At 45.4% G+C, this 23,086-nt stretch overlaps 1 protein-coding gene across 7 annotated transcripts in view; it reads right to left on the bottom strand.

The window, feature by feature from the left end:
• The window catches only part of arap3 (ArfGAP with RhoGAP domain, ankyrin repeat and PH domain 3), a 613,394-nt gene extending 590,909 nt beyond the window's left edge, over positions 1-22,485 (bottom strand). For 5 of the 7 annotated variants that reach the window (XM_068044105.1, XM_068044114.1, XM_068044106.1 and 2 more), the window contains exons 1-2: positions 22,324-22,485; positions 22,133-22,193 (exon numbers count right to left, since the gene is read on the bottom strand). The gene's annotated coding sequence lies outside the window, so the exon portion shown is untranslated. The remainder of the gene's footprint in view (positions 1-22,132; positions 22,194-22,323) is intronic. The other 2 variants (XM_068044111.1, XM_068044112.1) reach the window with 1 other exon arrangement.
• Positions 22,486-23,086: the final 601 nt, after the last annotated feature.

Raw genomic sequence — 23,086 nt, 5'->3', positions numbered from 1 at the left:
GCAGTCTCTGTCCATTCTTATTCATCCTTCCAATGCCATAGCGCCCAAGGTATGAGGGCTATGAGTCATGGTCGGCCCCAACCCTGGCATTAAAGTCTCCCAGCAGGAATAGGTGTTCGGTGTTGGGGATGCTACTAATGATATTATGGAGTTCCTCATAGAACTGGTCTTTAACTTCAGGTGGGGAGCAGAGTGTTGGAGCATAGATGCTGAGTAGGTGTACTGGACCAGAGGCAGTGAACAGTCGGATGGACAGTATGCGTTCTGAGCCATTTGAAGGTGGCTCTATCATGCTGAGCAAAGAGTTTCTGATGGCGAAGCCCACTCCATGCTGTCTTGGTTCTTCAGGATCCCTACCCTGCCAGAAGAAGGTGTAGTCTTGCTCTCTTAGAGATCCGCTTGCAGGGAGGCGTGTCTCCTGAAGTGCTGCAATGTCTACATTGAGTCTACTGAGCTCGTTGTTAATGATGGCGATCTTCCGATAATCGTTGATTTGTGTAAGGTCTTCTGACAGGCCAGGACACATAGTTCTGACATTCCAGCTTGCAAAACGAAGGGCTGGTACCTTCTTTCCTTTTTTTGTCATGCTGTTTGGTGCGGTGTTACAGTCCACTTGTCGGGCAATGACCCCGAGCTCCAAGCACCCATTGAAGCAGGTGGACTGTGGCGGGATAGAACCTTACTGACCGGGGGCTGCCCGGTTTGAGGTGGGCGGTAGCTGTCCAGTGAGATGCGATGACCTCTCCCACTGACAAAGGCAACCCGTGGCGCCCAATCTCTACGCCAATTGAGCTGGACTTATAACCTGTAACTGCTGCCTTCCGTGTTGTTTTGGTCGCTGTGAGGCGACTATGGAGTGACCCCTCCATGGCGCATGCCTGGGCAAATTTATGGAGGTTGAGAGTTGCCCAGTCGTCAAAACCCCCCTCTCGACCTTCCTGGTGGAGTCCAAAGGAGTGCAGAGCATGACGTTTGGCACCGGTATGGCTGCAGGAACTGCCGGAAACATGTCAAAGGTGACACATGACTGCCTTCCGGGTTCCATTCCGGATTTTCTGTTGGGGTTTACTCCCTTAGCCTTGGCCTCTCCCGAGATGCCCACAAGGCAGTGGGGTTGTTAGCTCCTATCCCTCAGCATGGGTCATCACCAGTAAGCTGTGAGATTTCATGGAGGGAGAGGGAAGGGGGGAGAGGGAAGGGGGGACGGGGTGCGTGGGGAAGGGGGTGCGAGGGGGAGGGGGAGGGGGAGCGGGTTGCGAGGGGGAAGTGGGGTGAGCTGGGAAGGGAGTGCGAGGGGGGAAGGGGGTGCGAGGGAAGCTGGCGTAGGGGTCGCGACCCTGACGAGCGGGCCAGCCCACAGCTTGCACGGCCCCCTTGATGTCGGCGTCCTCCAGGCTGACTCTGCACTCGTGGTCGCCATCCAGCTCACGGTGGAGCTTCTTTCCCAGCTCCCAGCTGTGACGGCGGAAGGACGACCCAGGCCGGATTGAGGCCCTGAGCCTTGACGACCGCCTCATGGGCACTCGGGCCGCCTTTCACGTCCCTGGCCTGCGCCTTCCAGGGCGGGCGCGTCGTTCACATAGTGGCCGCACCAGTGAGTAATGGCACCATTAGGAGATTAAATATCCAACATACATCAGAAATGACAGCAACAGGACTTGTGGATCAATCTGTAAGGAACTGGAGTTCCAAACAGAGCAAAAACCAAGAAATTTGAGAATATGAAAATGCCTTTCAGCCCATCAAAGCACATCCCTCCATTACTCTAACAATAGCATCCAGCTGCACTTTGAATGTCCCTGATAGTTTTGCCCATAGAACTCCATCTTGTGGGTTATTTCAAGCATTCAATACTCTTAGAATAAACAAATTCTTCTTAATATTTGTTTTAAATTTAGTTTTTACTAGTTTCTATTTTGATCTCTGGATACTGTTTTCCAGATTTAATTTGAATTAATATTCGATATACCTCAATGAAGATTCTCTTCTGAACCATCTCTGTCCACAATATAGTCTCGCAACACATAAAATTCAGATACCAAATGGCATAAGAATTGTCTTGCACTCATCGTGACCCCAGTTTTGTTTTAATTGAACAATAACGTACAAGGAGACTGTTGTTATTTGTCTGTTCCTCTACATGCGTTCTGAAAGAGTTTATGAATCATTTTCTTTAATGACTTCTCACAAATGAATGTTTCTTTTAAAAAGAAACTGCACTGAAATTTCACTGTGCCTCTTTACATCCATTCACTGGGATGGGGAGCCATTTCTAACTGCAAGTCAAAATAGGTCAGAATGTCACAGAAGGTCAGATGTTAACTCCTTCTATTCATTCCATTTTCTTCCATAACAGCAGATTCCATGACGTTTCTCATGACATCACCAGTATTCGATCCAAAGCCGGATGTTTCTATGTAGAGCGGAAGCTCCCATTCATTTTCATAGCAGCAAAAGTATCAATCAAGGGCATTTTCAGAAATAGTACAAATTAAATATTTGCAACACTTTGTCAAGTCTACTGAGATTTAAAGCTTAATATACTGTTAGATTCCCTGATATCTTCTGGTACTGTTAATCCCTTAGATACTGAATAGACTTTAAGAAATAAGAAATTTTAGGTTTAGGACCAGGAAAAAGCCATTAAGTTCAAAACACCTTGTTTCTTTTTCATACGTTAACAGGGACTTCCCTCCTAACTCTTAACTTTTAACTGAGCAATTGAACCCTACATCATGGTGAACAATTTGCCTGCATTTATTTTGTCAGTATCCTTATATTTATTCCCTCAAAGCCTTTTCCTGTCCATACAAAACAATCCACAATTCCTTAATCTTTCCTTATAACTTGCATTCCTGATGTCTGGAATCATTTTGGTTGCTTATCATTGCACCCCTTCAAAGGCAATAATATCCTTCCTATGATGCGGTGACCAGGCTGCACTTTGAAAGAATATCAACGAGAAGCTCCAGTTAAGTGAGCATCAGCATGATGGGCCAAATGGCCTTTTGTGCTGTAGTCTCCATGATTCTATAAGGCAACATCTTTGGGGGAGGCAGTGACGTAATGGTAATGTCACTGGACTAGTAATCCAGAAACCAGACTAATGCTCTGGGGTCATGGGTTCAAATTCCACCATGGCAGATGGTGAAATTTGAATTCAATTAAAAAAACCTGGAATGAAGAAGCTAGTCTAATGATGACTATGAAACCATTGTCGATTGTTGTAAAGACCCATCTGGTTCATTAATGTCCTTTAGGTCTGACCTACATGTGACTTCAGACCCACAGCAATATGGTTGACTCTTAAAAAACATGCCCACTGAAATAGCTTAGCAGGGCAATCAGTTCAAGGGCAATCAGGGATGGGCAATAAATGCTGGCCTTGCCAGTGATGCCCACATCCCATGAATGAATAAAAAAAAGTCTACAATAGAGGAAAACCGAAGAATACTTTCTAATTCACAATGCTTTTGAAATAATTATGAAATGTTACTTGTAAGACGAGATTGCAGATTGACACTGCTGGAAGCTCAGAAGGACCCAGATATTACTTGCCTTTGACCTCACAATTCCACGTGGCTTCGCTACTTCCACTGCGTCAACTAGACTTAAGGTCATCTCCAATCACTTCCTTGTAGCGCACTCCACCCACATCCCCTTTCCCCTTCCCAACCTTACTTTCTTCTGCATCCACCCCTGGAAAAAAACTCTCTTCTAATTCACCTACAACTGCACTTCTAAAGTTCCAACTGTTTAGCCTCTGGCCTTCTATTCACCATGAGATTTTCACAACTACTGATCTGCTCAATTACACGATCATCTCCACCATTGATGCCTCAGTCCCCAATAAAACCATTATTCTCTCTCACCCTTGATATTCCCCAGTACAGCCCTCATCTTCACTCCCATAAGTCCAAGGGACTCAAATTTGAAAGGATATGGTGGACATCTGCTTTAGCCATCCACTACCAAGTCTGGCGGGTCCACTTAAAACACTATCAGCTCCTGCTCTCAGAGTTATACAGCAAAGAAACAGGCCCTTCAGCCCATCGTGTCTGTGCCGGCCATCATGCCTATCTATTCTAATTCCATTTTCCAGCACTTGGCCTGTAGCCTTGTATGCTATGGTGTTTCAAGTGCTCATCTAAATACTTCTCAAATGTTGTGAGGGTTCCTGCCTCCACCACCTCTTCAGGCAGTGTGTTCCAGATTCCAACCATCCTCTGGGTGAACATACTTTCCTCAAATCCCCTCTAAACGCCTGCCCCTTACCGTAAATCTATACCCTCTGGTTATTGACACTTCCACTAAGGGAAAATGTTTCTCCCTATCTACCCTATCAATGCCCCTCATAATTTTGTATACCTCAATCAGGTCCCCTCTCAGCCTTCTCTGCTCTAAGGAAAACAACCCTAGCCTTTTCAGTCTCTCTTCATAGCTGAAATGCTCCAGCCCAGGCAACATCCTTCTGAATCTCCTCTGCACCCTCTCCAATGCAATCACTTCCTTCCTCTAGTTTGGCGACCAGAACTGTACACAGTACTCCAGCTGTGGCCTAACTAGCGTTTTACACAGCTCCATCATAACCTCCCTGCTCTTATATTCTATGCCTCGGTTAATAAAGGCAAGTATCCCATAATGCCTTCCTAACCACCTTATCTACCTGTGCTGCTACCTTCAGTTATCTATGGACAAGTACACCAAGGTCCCTCTGACCTTCTGTATTTCCTGGGTCCTACCATCCATTGTATATTCAAAGAGGTTGAGAAGGAATGAGGAGGGAAAGTTTACATTTGTCACAATCACATAGGAAGTGAGTTCGATAAAAGCTCGGTCTATACTGTAGCAGGGGCAGAAACCTGTTTGGAGTGATTCAAGCATGGAGTTCTGAGAAAGATGGGCATGAATTTGGGAGGCGACAACACTTTTAATGACTTTTGAGAGGAAGGGGAAATTGGAGATGGGACGATAGTTTGCAAGGAGTGAGGAGTTAAAGGTTGATTTTTTTGAGGAGAGGATTGATGATGACAGATTTGAAGACGAAAGAGGCAACACGGGAAGAGAGAGAACTGTTATCAATATTAGCTGACATAGGAACCAGGAGGAGAAGTTGGATGGTCAGCAGTTTAGTGGGAATAGGTTTGAGGGAGCAGGAGGTGGGTCTCATGGACAAGATGAGCTCAGAGAGGGAATGAGGGGAGATGGAAGAGAAACTAGAAAAAGATGTGAGTTCAGGGCTAGAGCAGGCGGAAACTTTAGAGGAGCTTTGGCCAGGTGGGCTAGTGGAAGGGAGGGCGACTGCTGATCAGATGGCCTCGATCTTAGTGAGAAAGAAATCCAGGAGCTCTTTGGTCTTATTGTTGGAGGTGAGGGTGGAGAAGACGACGGAGAGGGGTATAAGAAGACGGTTTTCAGTTGAGAAAGGAAGCCGGGGGATATCTTTGCATTCCAGAATAATCCTGGAATAGTGAGCAGTTTTAACAGACTTGAACAAATTAGCATTGAAAGGAGGAGGTATTAGCGGTTTTAGCGGGCTTAAAAGTGGATAAATCCCCAGGCCCAGATGAGATGTATCCTAGGCTTTTATGTGAGACTTGGGAGGAGATTGCAGAGGCTCAGACACAAATTTTTAAATCCTCTCTGGCCACAGGAGAGGTACCAGAGGACTGGAGGACAGCGAATGTGGTACCATTATTCAAGAAGGGTAGCAGGGATAAACCAGGTAATTACAGGCCGGTGAGTCTAACATCAGTATTAGGGAAACTATTGGAAAACATTCTGAGGGACAGGATTAATCTCCACTTGGAAAGGCAGTGATTAATCAGGGATAGTCAGCATGGATTTATCAGGGGGAGACCATGTCTAACTAACTTGATTGAATTTTTCGAAGAGGTGACAAGATGTGTAGATGAGGGTAAAGCAGTAGATGTAGACTAGATGGACCTCAAAAAGGCTTTTGATAAGGTCCCGCATGGGAGATTGGTTAAGAAGGTAAGAGCCCATGGGATCCAGGGCAATTTTGCAAATTGGATCCAAAATTGGCTTAGTGGCAGGAGGCAGAGGGTAATGGTCAAGGGCGGTTTTTGCAATTGGAAGCCTGTAACCAGTGGTGTACCCCAGAGATCGGTGCTGGGGCCCTTGCTGTTTGTAGTGTACATTTATGATTTAGACGAGAATTTAGGAGATATGATCAGTAAGTTCGCAGATGACATGAAAATTGGTGGTGTCGTAAATAGTGAGGAGAAAAACCGTAGATTACAGGAAGGACAATATAGATGGGCTGGTAAGATGGGCAGAGCAGTGGCAAATGGAATTTAATCCTGAGAAGTGTAAACTCAAGGGAATATACAATGGATGGTAGGACCATAGGATGTACAGAGGGTCAGAGGGACCTTGGTGTACTTGTCCATAGATCATTGAAGGCAGCAGCACAGGTAAATAAGTTGGTTAGGATACTTGTCTTTATTAGCCGAGGGATAAAATATGAGATCAGGGAGGTTATGATGGAGCTGTATAAAACGCGAGTTAGGCCACAGCTGGAGTACTGTGTACAGTTCTGGGCACCACACTATAGGAAGGATATGATTGCACTGGAGAGGGTGCAGAGGAGATTCACCAGGATGTTGCCTGGGCTGGAGCATTTCAGCTATGAAGAGAGACTGGATAGGCTAGGGTTGTTTTCCTTGGAGCAGAGAAGGCTGAGGGGGGACCTGATTGAGGTATACAAAATTATGAGGGGCATAGATAGGCAAGATAGGAAGAAACTTTTTCCCTTAGCGGCGGGGTCAATAACGAGGGGGCATAGATTTAAGGTAAGGGGCAGGAGGTATAGAGGGGTTTTGAGGAAAATAAATTTACCCAGAGGATAGCTGGAATCTGGAATGCACTACCTGAAGGGGTGGTAGAGGCAGGAATCCTCACAACATTTGAGAAGTATTTAGATGGGCACGTGAAACACCATCGCATACAAGGCTATGGGGCAAGTGCTGAAAAATGGGATTAGAATAGTTGGGTGCTTGATGGCTGGCACAGATACGATGGGCCGAAGGGCCTGTTTCTGTGCTGTATAACTCTATGACTATGTCTGCAGGCTTTGACACGGTTAACCACACCAATCTCCTCGAACATCTTTCCACTGTCGCCCAGCTGCATGGGACTGCTCTCACCTGGCTCCATTCTTCTCTATCTAATCATAGCAAGAGAATCACTTGCAATGGTTTCTCTTCCTGCTCCTGCACTGTTACCACTAGCGTCCGGCAAATATCTACCTTTGGCCCCCTCTATTTCACAGCTACATTCTGCCCTTTGGCGACATCATCTAAAAACACAGCATTAGTTTTCACATGTACGTTTACGACACCTAGTGCCACCTCACCACAACTTCTCTCGGCTTGGGCTGTTAAGTGACAAGTAACATTGGTGCCACACAAATGCCAGGCAATGACCATCTCAAACAAGAGTGAATCCAACCAACTCCCCTTGACATTCAATGGTATTACCATCGCTGAATCCCCCACTATCAACATCCTGGGGATCAGCATGGACCAGAAACTGAACTGGACCATCCACATAAATGCTATGGCTACAAGAGCAGGTCAGAGGCTGTGAACTCTACAATGAGTAACTCACCTCCTGACTCCCCAAAGCCTTTCCACCATCTACAAGGCACAAGTCAGGAGTGTGATGGAATACTCTCCACTTGCCTGGATGGGTGCATCTCCAACAACACTCAAGAAGCTTGACACCATCCAAGACAAAACAGCCTGCTCGATTGGCACCCCATTCACCACCTTCAACATTCACTCCCTCCATCGCTGACACACAGTGGAAGCAGTGTGTACCATCTACAAGATGCACTGCAGCAATTCACCAAGGCTCCTTCGACAGTACCTTCCAAACTTGCAACCTCTACCACCTAGGAAAGGACAATGGCAGCAGATGCTTGGGAACACCAACACCTGCAAATTCCCCAAGTCACACACCATCCTGACTTGGAACTATATCGCCATCCCTTCACTGTCACTGGGTCAAAATCCTGGAACTCCCTTACACCCCCAGGAGTGCAGTGGTTCAAGAAGGCAGCTCACCACCTCCTTCTCAAGGGAATTAGTGATGGGTAATAAATGCTGGCTTAGCCAGCGACTTGCACATCCCCAGAATAAATAAAAAAGAGCAGGTCAGAGGCTGTGAACTCTACAATGAGTAACTCACCTCCTGACTCACCAAAGCCTGTCCAACATCTACAAGGCACAAGTCAGGAGTGTGATGGAATATTCTCCACTTGCCTGGATGGGTGCAGCTCCAACAACACTCAAGAAGCTCAACTCCACCGACGCACAGTGGCAGCAGTGTGTACCATCTACAAGATACACTCTAGCAACTCACCATGGCTTCTTCGACAGCACCTTCCAGAACTGCAACCTCTTCCAGCTAGAAGGACAAGGGCAGCAGACACCTAGGAACACCACCCCCTGCAAGTTCCCCTCCAAGCCACACACCATCCTAACTTGGAACTATATTGCTGTTCCTTCACTGTCATTGGATCAAAATCCTGGAACCCCCTTCCTAACAGCACTGTTGGTGTAACTACACCCCAAGGACTGCAGTGGTTGAAGGCAGCTGCTCACCACCACCTTCTCAAGGGCAATTAGGGATGGGCAACAGCTGCTGGCCTGGCCAACGATGCCCACATCCCGTGAAAGATTTTTAAAATCGATGCCATTAAAACCACCTATTTCCATCTCTAACAATTGCCCATCTCTGCCCTTCCCTCACCTCATCTGCTGCTGAAACCCTCATTCATAGCTTTGTTACCTCCAGTCTTGCCTATTCCAATGCACTCCTAGTTGGCCTGCCACATTCTACACTCTAAAATTAAGGCCATTCAAAACTCTGCTGCCCATGTCCTACCTTGTACCAAGTCCCATTCCCCTATCACTCTTCTTTTTGCTGACCTACATTAGCTCCTGATCAAGCAATACCTTAATTTAAAAATTCTCATCATTGTTTTTGCATCCCCCCATGACCTTGTCCCTCACTATCTCTGTAATCTCCTCCGGCCCCACAACCCTCAGATATCTGCACTCCTCCAAATCTGACCTCTTGAGCATCCCCAATTTTAATCGCTCCAGCCCGTGTCTTCAGCTGCCTGGGCCCTAAGCTCTGGAATTCCATCCCGAAACCTCTTCACCTCTCTCTCCATCTTTAAGACATTCCTTAAAACCTCCCTCTTTGACCATGCTTTTGGTCACCTGACCTGATATCTCTTAATGTGACTTAGTGTTACGTTTTGTTTGATTATGATTCTCTGAAGTGCTTTGGAATATTTGATATGTTAAAGGTGCAATATAAATACAAGCTGTTATTGTTATTTTTGTTGTTGATCACAGTCACTGCATCACATCGCCCAACAGCCCATTGAAATCCTGTTTGGTGTTGTTTTCATACAAATTCTTATCTTGGTTTATTTGGCATTATGGTGTCAATAAAACAATGACACATTAGCTTTAATGTACCAAATTAGCGATGGAAAAATTGCACTTGCATTAATATTCATATTTCATCATTTCAAATGGCTCTCACTGATACTAGCACCAGGGAAAGTCCTGTAACCCCATCACTTTACCTTAATGTTATAGGACTCAAATAGACAACCTACGTTTGTAAGGCTAAAACCCAGCATTTTACTGTTGAATGTCTTTTCACTGATCAAATAAAGATGGTACACATTAGTAAAATCTCACTGATGACACTGACATGAATGCATGGACCGACTTGCGAATTTCAGAAGTTCAGCACTGCTAGCAAGTCCTCGTACTTCATCATTAAACATATTCTGTACAGAAATGAAGAGACTTTGAGGTGACCTAATCCACTTCACTATTTAGTTACATGTACAACACCAGCTCACGTTCAGCCAAATATTATTGACATTCATTCAAAAACACTCTAATCAGCCTTTAAAAATGAATTGGAACTTGTCGCCCAGAGTGAAGATAAGAATGACACAGTGCAATTAACTCAAATTGAAAATGAAAAGAATAGGGAAGACCAAAGTTATATCCCTCAGATCTGAACCAGCCCAGCCCTCCCCATTTGATCGATCTGAATTCATTTTATGTTGATTGTTTCAAGAGGCCAATTATGACGGTATCCACATTTCATACAGTTTGCAACTTTTCTCTTGTCTTGATGGGACATGTTACCATATACAGTCATAAAACATTGTTCATTCCTTATGTCCATGGCTTCCAATCTATAACCGGATATCTGAAAGCCATCGTCTTAATGATCCTGCTTTATAAAAATATAAATATAGGACTTTTAAATATAGGTCTGCCCCTTTAAGAATGAGATGGCATTGTTTTTTTTTAAACTCTCTGAAACAAGAAGTGAGTGAATCAGAGGAACAAGCTATCAAAATCAAGATTACACTCAGCAACGAGCACTTCCAATGGATCAATACATCAGGATTGTCAGCTGATTGTCAGCTGGCAAGCTGTGGATATTCCTGGAGGAGCAACTCGAAGTGAAGGTTAATTTCCAAGTACATAGGCTTGAGCTTAGGACCTACCGGCAAAGCCAAGATGAGTCCACTGACCAGTTTGTTACAAGATGCAGAGGCAAAGCTCAAGAATGTGACTTCGCAGATATTGAATTGTCGAAAAGGAATTTAGAGCCAGTAATCACACCTACCCCACTATAGACCTTTCAAAAAGACCTGCTAGAAAAGAAGAAAAGGGCACAGCATAGGTGCACTATTCAATGATGGAAGGAAATGTGAAGCCATCATGGCTCGGCACCAACAGTTACAAGCGTTGGGGGCGGTTACAACAATTGGTATGGTAACCAAGGCTCAGAAGTCTGCTAAGCATTGTGGCAAATGTGGCCTGACTCACCCAATTCACAGTTGTCTGGTGTGTCAGGACCTGTGTAAAGCTTGTGGCATGCGAGGACATTGGGCAAGACAGTGCAGAAGGCCGAGTTCCGATACTGTACACAGGAATGGCGGCAGGTCACAGGCAAAGAGAAAGTTTGCAAGACAGGATGGCAAATGCAACAAGAGATATACCAACACACAACAAAAACTCAAGCAAGTACATCAGGTCAACAGAGAGACAGATTGCTAGGAGGACAGAAATGAAGAATACACTTGTGCAAACAGCGAGCAAGCAATTCACGTAGTTAATTTCGATCAACATGTCAATGCTATTATGCAATGTGAGGCATTCACCATGATCGGGATTATATGTTTGTAGAAGAGTGGCGAGTATAAACTCAGAGTAAAAATCAACACTGGAGCAAGTGCAAATATTCTGCCCATCTGTATGACTGAAGGACATGTACTTAAAGAAAAGGGAATCTATGGTACAACTCACCACATCTAGGCTGACTGTCTACAATGGTTCTCCAATCAAGTGGATTGGAACAATAACCTTACAGTGCAGCTTTGGGAGCTCCGAATGGCTACCACAAATGTTTTATATCGTAGACACAACTGGACCAGCTGTTGCAGAACTTCCAGTGTGCCGAGATTTACGAATCGTCACAACACGAGGTCAGCACCGTACTGAAAGATACGGAAGGTTGCAACACGAAATGCATTGAGTCGGTCAGGGACCTGAAACTACTTTACTCAGACAGGTTTGATGCAATCGGTGATTTTAAGGGTGATGCCGTATTGCATGTGAGGGAGGATGCAGATCCTACTATTGACAAGCCAAGGAAGTGTAGCAGCACATTCCAGAGAAGCTTAAAGTGGAGCTGGATGAGATGGAGCACAACGGAGTCATCCACCGAGTGCACCAGCATTCTGATTGGTGCAGCTCCATTACCTGTGTGAAGAAAGATGGCAATCTCAGGATTTGCTTAGACCCGCAATGACTGAATTTAGCCCTCAAGAGTTTCCCGCATAAAATCCCGACCCTGGGGCAGCTGAATCCCAAGTTTACAGGTGCTAAGTATTTTTCAAAGCTAGATGCGAGGCATAGATACTGGTCTGTCCACTTGGACAAGAAATCCCAGCTGCTCACAACTTTTAGAACGCCATTCGGGAGATATTGTTTCAGATGGTTACCATTTGGTCCGTGCATCAGCCAGGACATTTTCCAACAATACGTGAACAGGATAACAGAAAATGTCCCGGGCTGTATCTGAATAGCTGATGATATTGTGGTAATGGGTGTAGTGATGGGGCAGACCAAGGAGGAGCATGACTGTAACTTGTATTTGCTAATGCTGCTGCTCATCATGAGGGCCTTGTGTTTAATAGCAAGAAGTATCAGGCCAACATTGGGCACATCAACTTCTTTAGGTCGATATATTCTGTCACAGGAATTGGCCAGACAAGGTCGTAGATGTCAGAGCCATGCCAATTCCTCAGGACTGGGAAGACCTACAACAGTGTCTAGGGCTGTTCAACCTTTTGGCCCCGTACATCCCCAATTTCACTGAGCACGCAGCACCGCTTAGAGAACTACTGCCTAAAGGTGCCCCTTTACTTGTGGCAGGAAGTCCACCAGTAGATGTTTGAGTCCTTAAAATTAGGTCTGTCAAGCCAAGACAGCGTACTGCAGTAGTATGACCCGACCCAAGAGGCCACGCTCGAGGTCATGCATCCCAAACAGGAATGGGTATCTGCACCATTTTGGAATGGAAGCCAATTGCCTTTGCCTCCAAGGGTTTCTCACAAACCCAATCCTCTTACTCTAATATCGAACGTGAAACTTAGGTCTGGTTTTTGGTATCATTGGTTTTCACAGCTATTTGTCCGGAAAACATCCTACCTGGAGACTGACCACAAGCCACTTGAAACAAGTCCTGATACCCGAAGCTCTGCTTACTAATATTTTAACACAATTGCAACAGGGGCATTTAGAAATAGAATGTACCAGAAGTCTTGCCAGTCAGATGGTCCATTGGCTAGGAATGAACAGCAATGTTGAAATAGTGCTGAAATCCCTGCAAAGCATCAAACGACCTCACAGACTAGACTGGAACATTCTGATCTCACTGCTGATTCCACTCCAGAAGAATTCTGGGAACACATCAAAGCTGCAGTACTGGATACTTCCAACGAGGTAATTGGACTCAGCACTAGGAATAGGGACTGGTTTGATGAAAATGACAAGGAAATTCAAGATCTGCTAAAAATAAAAAGGTCAGTTCATCAGACTCACCTGGCTCAGCCGGCCAGCCAAGAGAAAAAGACAGCCTAACATCAAGCATGCAGCACCCTTCAATGTAAACTGAGGAACATCCAAAATGATCGCACTTGCAGAAAAAACTCAACTGTACGCTAATACTGGCGATACAAGAAGTTTCTATGAAGCACTAAAATCTGTCTATTCACCAGCACATCAAACCCAAAACCCCTTGAGAAGTGCCGATGACAAGACCCTAACACATCGACAAGGAGTCAGTCATGGATCACTGGTTGGAGCACTTTGAAACTCTCTTCAGCGCCAAGTGCACAGTGCATGATACTGCCATCAATCACATCCAACAACAGCCCGTCAAAGAAGAAATGGATGAGAGCCCAACTCTGGAGGAAACTGTGACCGTCATCAACCAGAATGAAAAACAACAAAGCCCCTGGAGCCGATGGAATTCCACCCAAAGCCTTGAAGCATGGTGGCCCTGCCCGATACACCAAGCTCCATGAGTTTTTCACGGCCTGCTGGGAACAGGACAGGATTCCACGGAATCTTTGTGATGTCATTATCATCACCCTGTGCAAAAACAAAAGAGAAAAATCAGACTGCTCCAACTACCGTGGGATCAGCCTCCTTTCTATTGCTGGGAAGATCCTGGCTAGAATACTTCTGAACAGGCTTGTGCCTACCATTGCGGAAGAAAACCTCCCAGAGAGTCAGTGTGGTTTCAGAGCAAACAGAGACATCACAGGCATGGAATTTGCACTCAGGCAATTACAAGAAAAATGTTGTGAGAAAAACAAAGGCCTGTACCTCACTTTCACAGACCTCACCAAGGCATTCACACTGTGAGCAGAGATGGACTTTGGAAAATCCTTGAAAAACCTGGATGCCCACCCAGGGTCCTGGCCATGGTGAAGCAGTTTCATAAAAATTAGTACGGACAAGTCAAGCACAACAGTGACCTCTCAAGTCCCTTCCGTATCTCCAATGACATGAAGCAGGGATATGTGCTGGCCCCGGCCCTATTCACCATCTTTTTCAGCATGATGCTGCAGCAGGCAATGGAAGACCTTAAGGAGGGAGTTTATGTACACTTCCCGACTGATGGAGGCCTTTTTAACCTCAGGCGTCTTTAGGTTCACGCAAAGACACAAAAAACTCATCCATGTGCTTCTTTACGCCAATGACTGTGCTTTCCTGGCCTGCAGTCAGTCAGACCTGCAACGTATGACAACACGCTTTTCCGAGGCGGTACAACTCTTCGGACTAAAAATTAGTTTTAAAAAAACTGAAGTCCTGCATCAGTCTGCACCCCAAGAAGAATACAGACCAACCAAGCATCGTCATCGAGGGAACCGAACTGAATGCCATCAAGCGATTTACTTATTTGGGGAGCATCATCTCGTTTGATGCCACCATAGACAAGGAGGTGGACAATAGGCTTTCAAAAACAAACAGTACATTCGGCAGACTCTAAAAACGTGTGTGCAACAACCACAACCTCAGAGCACAGACCAAACTCAAAGTGTACAAAGCTGTAATCCTCACCACCTTTCTGTATGGTACTGGGTCATGGGTCCTATACCACCGTCATGTACACCTTCCAGAGCACTTCCATCAGTGCTGCCTCAGCAGCATCCTCAAGATCCACTGGCAGGACCGCATCACAAACCTTGAAGTCCTGGAAACAGCCAACATTATCAGCATCGAGGCCATCCTCCTGCATAGCCAACTGCGTTGGGCAGGTCACGTTGCTCGGATGGATGACAGTCGCCTGCCCAAGATCATGTTGTATGGAGAGCTGACCACGGGTAAAAGGAAGAGAGGGGCCCCATGCAAACGTTTCAAGGACACCCTGAAGAAGTGCCTCTCACTGTGTGCCACATCGACCATCGCTAGTGGGAAGCTCAGGCCATAGATCATGATGCCTGGAGATGCTACATCAGGAGGGTTACAGATACCTTTGAGACTGAGTGAAGAACCAGCATGAAAGAGAAAAGGAGGAGAGGGATAGATCCAATTGCCCACAGCAGCGACCACACCTTCACTTGTACCCGCTGTGGGAGAATCTGCCGGTCACGGATAGGCCTGACTAGTCACCAGTGGGCCTGCAACTGATGAATACAACCTTCCCAAAATCTTTGTCTGCCAAGGAGAAGAAGATTGTCAAAGAGAAACAAGTCCTGATACCTATTTCCAGCACTTTTTGTTTTTATTTCAGATTTCCAGCATCTGCAGTATTTTGCTTATATTTATCCTGATAACTGAAGTTCTTCCTTCTGATATTTTAACCCAATTGCATCAAGGGCATTTAGGAACAGAATGTACCAGACGCCTTGCCAGACAGACGGTCTACCTTTTTTTTTATTCATTCATGGGATGTGGGCGTCACTGGCCAGGCCAGCATTTATTGCCCATCCCTAATTGCCCTGGAGAAGGTGGTGCTGAGCTGCCTTCTTGAACCGCTGCAGTCCATGTGAGGTAGGTATACCCACAGTGCTGTCAGGAAGGGAGTTCTAGGATTTTGACCCAGCGACAGTGAAGGAACGGCGATATAGTTCCAAGTCAGGATGGTGTGTGACTTGGAGGGGAACTTGCAGGTGGTGGTGTTCCCATGCATCTGCTGCCCTTGTCCTTCTAGGTGGTAGAGGTCACGATTTTGGAAGGTGCTGTCTAAGGAGCCTTGGTGCGTTGCTGCAGTGCATCTTGTAAATGGTACACACTGCTGCCACTGTGCGTCGGTGGTGGAGGGAGTGAATGTTTGTAGATGGTGTGTCAATCAAGTGGGCTGCTTTGTTCTGGATGGTGTCGAGTTTCTTGAGTGTTGTTGGAGCTACACCCAACCAGGCAAGTGGAGAGTATTCCATCACACTCCTGACTTGTGCCTTGCAGATAGTGGACAGGCTTTGGGGAGTCAGAAGGTGAGTTACTCGCCTCAGGATTCCTAGCCTCTGACCTGCTCTTGTAGCCACGGTATTTATATGGCTATTCCAGTTCAGTTTCTGGTTAATGGTAGCCCCTAGTATGTTGATAGTGGGGGATTCAGCGATGGTAATGCCATTGAATGTCAAGGGGAGATGGTTAGATTCTCTCTTGTTGGAGATGGTCATTGCCTGGCACTTGTGTGACGCAAATGTTACTTTCCACTTATCAGCCCAAGCCTGGATATTGACTAGGAATCAACAGCGATGTTGAGACGGTGGTGAAATCCTGTGAAGCATGTCAAATATGTCAGTCAAATCAACAGAACGAACCCTTGATCACACATTAAACACCTTCACCTCCATGGGCAAAGGTCGGCACAGATTTAAAGCCAAAAGACTTGCAGGTTGGTAGGTAAATTGGCCATTCTAAATTGCCCCTAGTATAGGTAGGTGGTAGGGAAATATAGGGACAGGTGGGGATGTGGTAGGAATATGGGATTAGTGTAGGATTAGTATAAATGGGTGGTTGATGGTCGGCACAGACTCGGTGGGCTGAAGGGCCTGTTTCAGTGCTGTATCTCTAAAACTAAAAACACTAATTCAAGGTGATCATTTTCCTCTTTGTTACGGATTACTTCACCAAGTTTCCTATCATCAAGGAGCTACGAGATACATCAAGTGCAGTGGTTGCTGATACAGTCAGTGCTCTGTTCTGCCTCTTTCACGTGCTTGAAGAATTCATCTCCAATAATAGGTTGCAATATGCAGGAAGACCATTCCAAGACATATGTGCCAGGTGGGGAGTCCATCTCGTGACATCATTGCCATATATTCTAAAGTCCAGCAGAATTGCTGAATGCATAGTGCACACCATTAAATCGTTAATTTTGAAGTGTAGGCAGATGGAGCAAGATCGCAAGATCGCAAGGTTGCAATGCTGCACCTCCGAGCTACTCCATCAGATATGGGCTTACCGTCACCTGTAGAGTTGATATTTGGAAAGAAGGTAAGAACGACCCTGCCCAGTCATCATCTCTCGAAGTTTTCGATAGTAAAGGATATACTTCTTTCTCAACAAGGGAAGATGAAGGTACTGTGTAATAGGCAAGCAGGAGTAGAATTCGCTCAATTGCAAGTAGGACAGAGGTCAGAGTCCTCAAATCGTGCATTGGGAACTTGGCATCATGCTGAGGTTGCTCGGATATGTGACCAGCCCAGACAGTACAAGGTCCAGACACCCAATGGTATGATTCTCATTTTACAACTTGAACTTATGACCTCTGGACTATTAATCTCGTACTAAAACCAATTCACTGCAATCTTTCTGTCTTACCTTCACCAGACACTTTATTCTCAAATGGTTTTGAGTTTTCAATCTCTCTTGGTCTAGCTGTGTCCAGATGCAAATTCGACTCAATGTATTCACTTTTCCAGTATTGTCAAGCAGGATCCATGTGCAGAATGCATAACGTTACACCAACACTCACAGGTAAGCATCGAACATTGCATTGCAGAGGAGAGAATGAAACTTGGATAATTCCACCTGCCCAGCTTTAGCAGGAGTGACCGAGCATTTGTCTTGAGGAGCCCCACAGGTGCGTAACATGCAGCCTTGGCAAGGTAGAGGTCTGTCTATAAAGTTCAATTCTATGCTCCTATGAATTTACATATACCTCGAGATGTTGATACGAACAAACCTTGGTGTTCTAAATGAGGAATTATCAAAGCTAACATCCAGGTCCAGGAATTGCAAACAACAAACCAGCAATTTTTAAAATTGTAATGAATACTGAATAATGAATAAAAATGTAATGAAGGCTGGGCTTAAAGGATGAGATTGCCAGGGTATGAACTTGTCTCTGGATGCAGAAATCAACAAGCGCATGGGAAAGGCTTCCACTGCTATGTCCAGACTGGCCAAGAGAGTGTGGGAAAATGGCGCACTGAGACGGAACACAAAAGTCCGAGTGTTTCAAGCCTGTGTCCTCAGTACCTTGCTCTACGGCAGCGAGGCCTGGACAACATATGTCAGCCAAGAGCGACGTTTCAATTCATTCCATCTTCGCTGCCTCCGGAGAACCCTTGGCATCAGGTGGCAGGACCGAATCTCCAACACAGAATCCTCGAGGCGGCCAACATCCCCAGCTTATACACACTACTGAGTCAGCGGTGCATGAGATGGCTTGGCCATGTGAGCCGCATGGAAGATGGCAGGATCCCCAAAGACACATTGTACAGCGAGCTCGCCACTGGTATCGGACCCACCGGCCGTCCATGTCTCCGCTTTAAAGACGTCTGCAAACGCGACATGAAGTCCTGTGACATTGATCACAAGTCGTGGGAGTCAATTGCCAGCAATCGCCAGAACTGGCGGGCAGCCATAAAGGCGGGACTAAAGTGTGGCGAGTCAAAGAGACTGAGCAGCTGGCAGGAAAAAAGACAGAAGCGCAAGGGGAGAGCCAACTGTGTAACAGCCCCGACAAACAAATTTTTCTGCAGCACCTGTGGAAGAGCCTGTCACTCTAGAATTGGCCTTTATAGCCACTCCAGGCGCTGCTCCACAAACCACTGACCACCTCCAGGCACTTACCCATTGTCTCTCGAGATAAGGAGGCCAAAGAAGAAGATTTTGTAAAAAAGCAGGTGTGTTCTCTTCGGTGTTTTGGTCAATATTTATCAACATCACAAAAGCAGATCATTTTCACACAGCTGTTTTCGGGAGCTTGCTGTGCACAAATTCAATGCCACATTTCCTACATTACAACAGTGACTATATTGTAAATGCAAGTTATTTCTTTTTGTTAATCAATAATGCAATGCAATTAAAAACCAAACTGAAACCTTGTGTCCTGGACCCAGCAGTGATGCAGACTAGGTCCACACGAGTATTCTATTTTCAGTATAAGCCCACCGACTCCCACAGCTACCTCGACTACACTTCTTCACACCCTGCCTCTTGTAAGGACTCCATTCCATTCTCCCAGTTTCTCCATCTCCGACGCATCTGCTCTGATGATGCTACCTTCCATGTCAACGCTTCTGATATGTCTTCCTTTTTCCTCAACCGAGGATTCCGCCCCCACTGTGGTTGACAGAGCCCTCAACCATGTCCGGCCCATTTCCCGCTCCTCTACCCTCACCCCTTCCCCTCCCTCCCAGAACCATGACACCCCTTGTCCTCATTTCCACCCCACCAGCCCCCATATCCAAAGGATCATCCTCCGCCATTTCCACCACCTCCATCGTGATGCCACTAACAAACACATCTTCCCCTCCCCTGTCAGCATTCTGAAGAGATCGTTCCCTTTGCTGCACCCTGGTCCACTCCTCCATTACCCCCGACACCTCATTCCCTTCCCCTGCAATCGCAGGAGGTGTAATACCTGCCCTTTTATCTCCTCTCTTCTCACTATCTGAGGCCCCAAACACTCCTTTCAGGTGAAGCAGCGATTTACTTGTACTTCTTTCAATGTAGCATACTGTATTCACTGCTCACAATGTGGTCTCCTCTGCATTGGGGAGACCAAACGCAAATTGGGTGACCGCGGAACACCTCCACTAAGTCCAAAAGTATGACCCTGAGCTTCCGGTTGCTTGCCATTTCAACACTCCCCCCTGCTCTAATTCTCACCTCTCTGTCCTGGGATTGCTGCAGTGTTCCAGTGAACATCAACACAAGCTCGATTAGGCACACTACAGCCTTCCGGACTCAACCTTGAGTTCAACAATTTCAGAGCATGACTGGCCTTTTTATATATTTTATTTTTTAGCCATGTGTCTGTTTTTCATGGAGTCAGATTTGCTCATTATTCTACTGTTAACACTCTCTCTGGACTAATGCTTTGTCTTTCACCTCAAGCATTAACACATGCTTTGCCTTCGTCCCAGGACAGCTTTGTTATTTAATCTCTCCTGTCCTATCAAACACCTCCCCTTTGTTCTCTCCCCCTCCCCTTCACTTAAAACCTAATTCTTTTCTAACTTTGCTAGTTCTCATGAAAGATCACAGACCTGAAACGTTAACTTTGCTTCTCTCTCTACAGTTGCTGCCAGACCAGCTGAGTATTACCATCACTTTTTGTTTTTGTTTTAGGTCCAGATTAGACCTAGTTTCCAACATTAAACAATGCAACTCTAGTTCAAAAAATACTTCATTGGCTGTAAAGTGCTTTGGAACATCCTGGGGTCATGAAAGGTGCTATATAAATGCAAGTCTTTTCTTTCCAAAATTACGTTCCAAATAATGCACCGTAGCTACCACTGTCAGCACACTGCCTCAAAACATACGGTTCAGACTGACATGTGGTATAATTAGCAACATCTGCCCATAATTGGTCACGACCATCAAAAAGGTGCTAATTAGAATCTGTCAACTGTTAACAACTCCCAGATATGCATCAACATTCAGCTGATCTTGCTAAGAACATCCATTTCAACTGTTAGACATTTTTCCCAGTCCCGAATTTAACTACACTATAATTACTGCCACACTGGTGCTTCAAAAAAAAATTGAAAAGATCCTTCAGGTTGTTCTTTTTTTCAAATGACAAATACAATAGCTAAACGGAATTTAGTCAACAGCTGCTTTCTCTCTTTGTTCTTTTTTCTTAAATCCACACAGTTCTTTAAAGCCAATGCCAGGATGACCTGCGCTCTGGAATGGTTCCTGTTTTACTCCGTGTTTAAGGCTAGGTTAATGTGTTTTCTTTCAGTGTGAGGTTTTGAATTACTGGGTAATACCACTCCACAGCAAATTTAATTTGAAGGTTATTTTAAATTTGTTTCTCTGTTTGCTGTTGCATATGTAGATACACGTTTCACACATGGCATTTGATGCAGCCTTCTCACATTATCCTGCATTAATGTCTTCTGTTGCAATGCATATCCTGTATTTCTTAAAACTCAGTAAAGAGTGACGCATAAGACAAAAGAGGAACAACAAAAAGCTTGCTGTAAGCTTGTGGCTGCTTCATGAACCAAGTGGATGTCATCTCTTTTTTTAAAAAAGTCCTGCCAGAATTGTACACACAAACTTCAAACAAAAACAAACCTTTTCCTGCTTTATTTGTCTCCTCCCCTGAAGGTGTTGACTCAGTATGGGTTGTACCTTAACAATAACTTGCATTTATATTTCCTTGCCTTTTACAGTAAAACATCTCAAAGGGTTGTAGGGATGGAGGAGGTTACAGATACAGAGAGAAGCGAGGCTACTCCTTACCAGTGAGCCTTGGCAGCTAGTGAACCAGGGGGTGCATTACAGATGAGACAAAACCTGGCCTCACCCAACATTTATATTGAAGATATTTTTCAGTAGAGGTCACTTGGGCCGGACCCTTGGATGGAAACCCTGGCTAATTCCTCTACCTGCTCTACCTTACAGCATTGTGCCCAATTGTAGCAACATCTACTGCCCTGCCTAAGAACAGCTAACGCAATGCAGTCCACGGATCAAACCTTCTTAGTCTTTATGCATACACTATACCTGACAATGCCTTTAACCATTGCACTATAGAGGAACCTACTTGCACACAAGAGAGTGTTAATGTGTGTTCTGGTGATGTCATTCACTGAACTGCCAAAGTGACGCTTTGACAGTAATGAGACAAGGATACGCTCATACACATAGCCAGTTCCTGACTTTAGCCAAATCACAGGTGGAGCTGCCAAGCAAATAACTTCATAAGGACCTGCACTACTGAGTCACTGGTTGCAGAATAGCATTGGGATAGACCAGGAATTGGAAACACATCTGCTTTGTGCTCACTGGACAATGGAACTGTGCTTGAGAACGCGTGTCAGCTACTGCAACATTACACCATCAGCATAACAACATATAATCTGTTGGAATCAAAATCCACTTGCAATGCATTCTGCCTGAAATTCAAAACTACATGAAGTCCAGTGATAGATGTTAGTGAAAAGGTAGATACCCGGCTGTGAACAATGCTGTTAGCTTCTGGTCAAATACTGAAGAAAAGTTCCAAGACAGCAGCAAACAGGAAAGAGAACTGAACCTTTAACGAGAATAAACATGCTCTGTAGTCATACCTGCAACAGGACCAGAGCTGAATGTCAGAATTTGTTTACATTCTTTCATGGGATACTCAGCCTGTAATGAGATAAAGTTTTTAAACGAGATTAGTAAATAGCCCTCCCTCTAATTCCTCCTCCTCCCTCTTATCTCAAACACGGCAACAACTCTGAAAAGAACCTCTGGAGTTAGTAAGAAATTGCGGTACCTTCCCTGCTCCACGCTTTCAATCTGCGATGCCGGCAACTGGGAATGGAATATTCTTACTTCCTGTCTCCCTCTGCTCCGGGACACTCTCTGTATTTCTGTAGTTTGTGCTGTTTTGAATCAGCAAAGCAGTAGAACAACCCGGAGAGGCGAGTCTGTGAGCTCAGCATTCCGAGAGGAGGAGCAATGAGCCTTACAGGGCGAGGTGAGTGACAGCACATTGAACACTGCAGAATGAATCCTCTGCTCTGCCCCCATCCCATCCCAGTCCACTTTCATTCTTTATTGCTCTTTAAACAATGGAAAAGCCAGTGCATATTAATGATCTTTACAAAAAGGTTGCTATTTCAGCCGTGCCTCAGTTGGTAGCATTCTTACCTTTTATATCAGATCATTCTAGGTTCAAAATCCACCATGAAACTTTTATTTTATTTAGAGATACAGCACTGAAACAGGCCCTTCGGCCCACCGAGTCTGTGCCAACCATCAACCACCCATTTATACTAATCCCATATTCCCTACCACATCCCCACAATTCCCCTACCACCTACCTATACTAGGGGCAATTTATAATGGCCAATTTACCGATCAACCTGCAAGTCTTTGGCTGTGGGAGGAAACCGGAGCACCCGGCGAAAACCCACGCGGTCAAATCAAGGCTGCTACTGGAGTGCTGTAGTTTGGATAAAACCTTAATAAGGTCCTATCTACCCTCCCAGGTAGATGTAAAAGATCTCAGGACACTATCTGGAAGAAGAGGATGT

This window comes from Heterodontus francisci, chromosome 12, assembly GCF_036365525.1.
Source record: "Heterodontus francisci isolate sHetFra1 chromosome 12, sHetFra1.hap1, whole genome shotgun sequence".
Lineage (NCBI taxonomy): Eukaryota > Metazoa > Chordata > Chondrichthyes > Heterodontiformes > Heterodontidae > Heterodontus > Heterodontus francisci.
The sequence above is the reverse complement of the archived record's forward strand: the minus strand, read 5'-3'. Positions and strand labels throughout refer to the sequence as shown.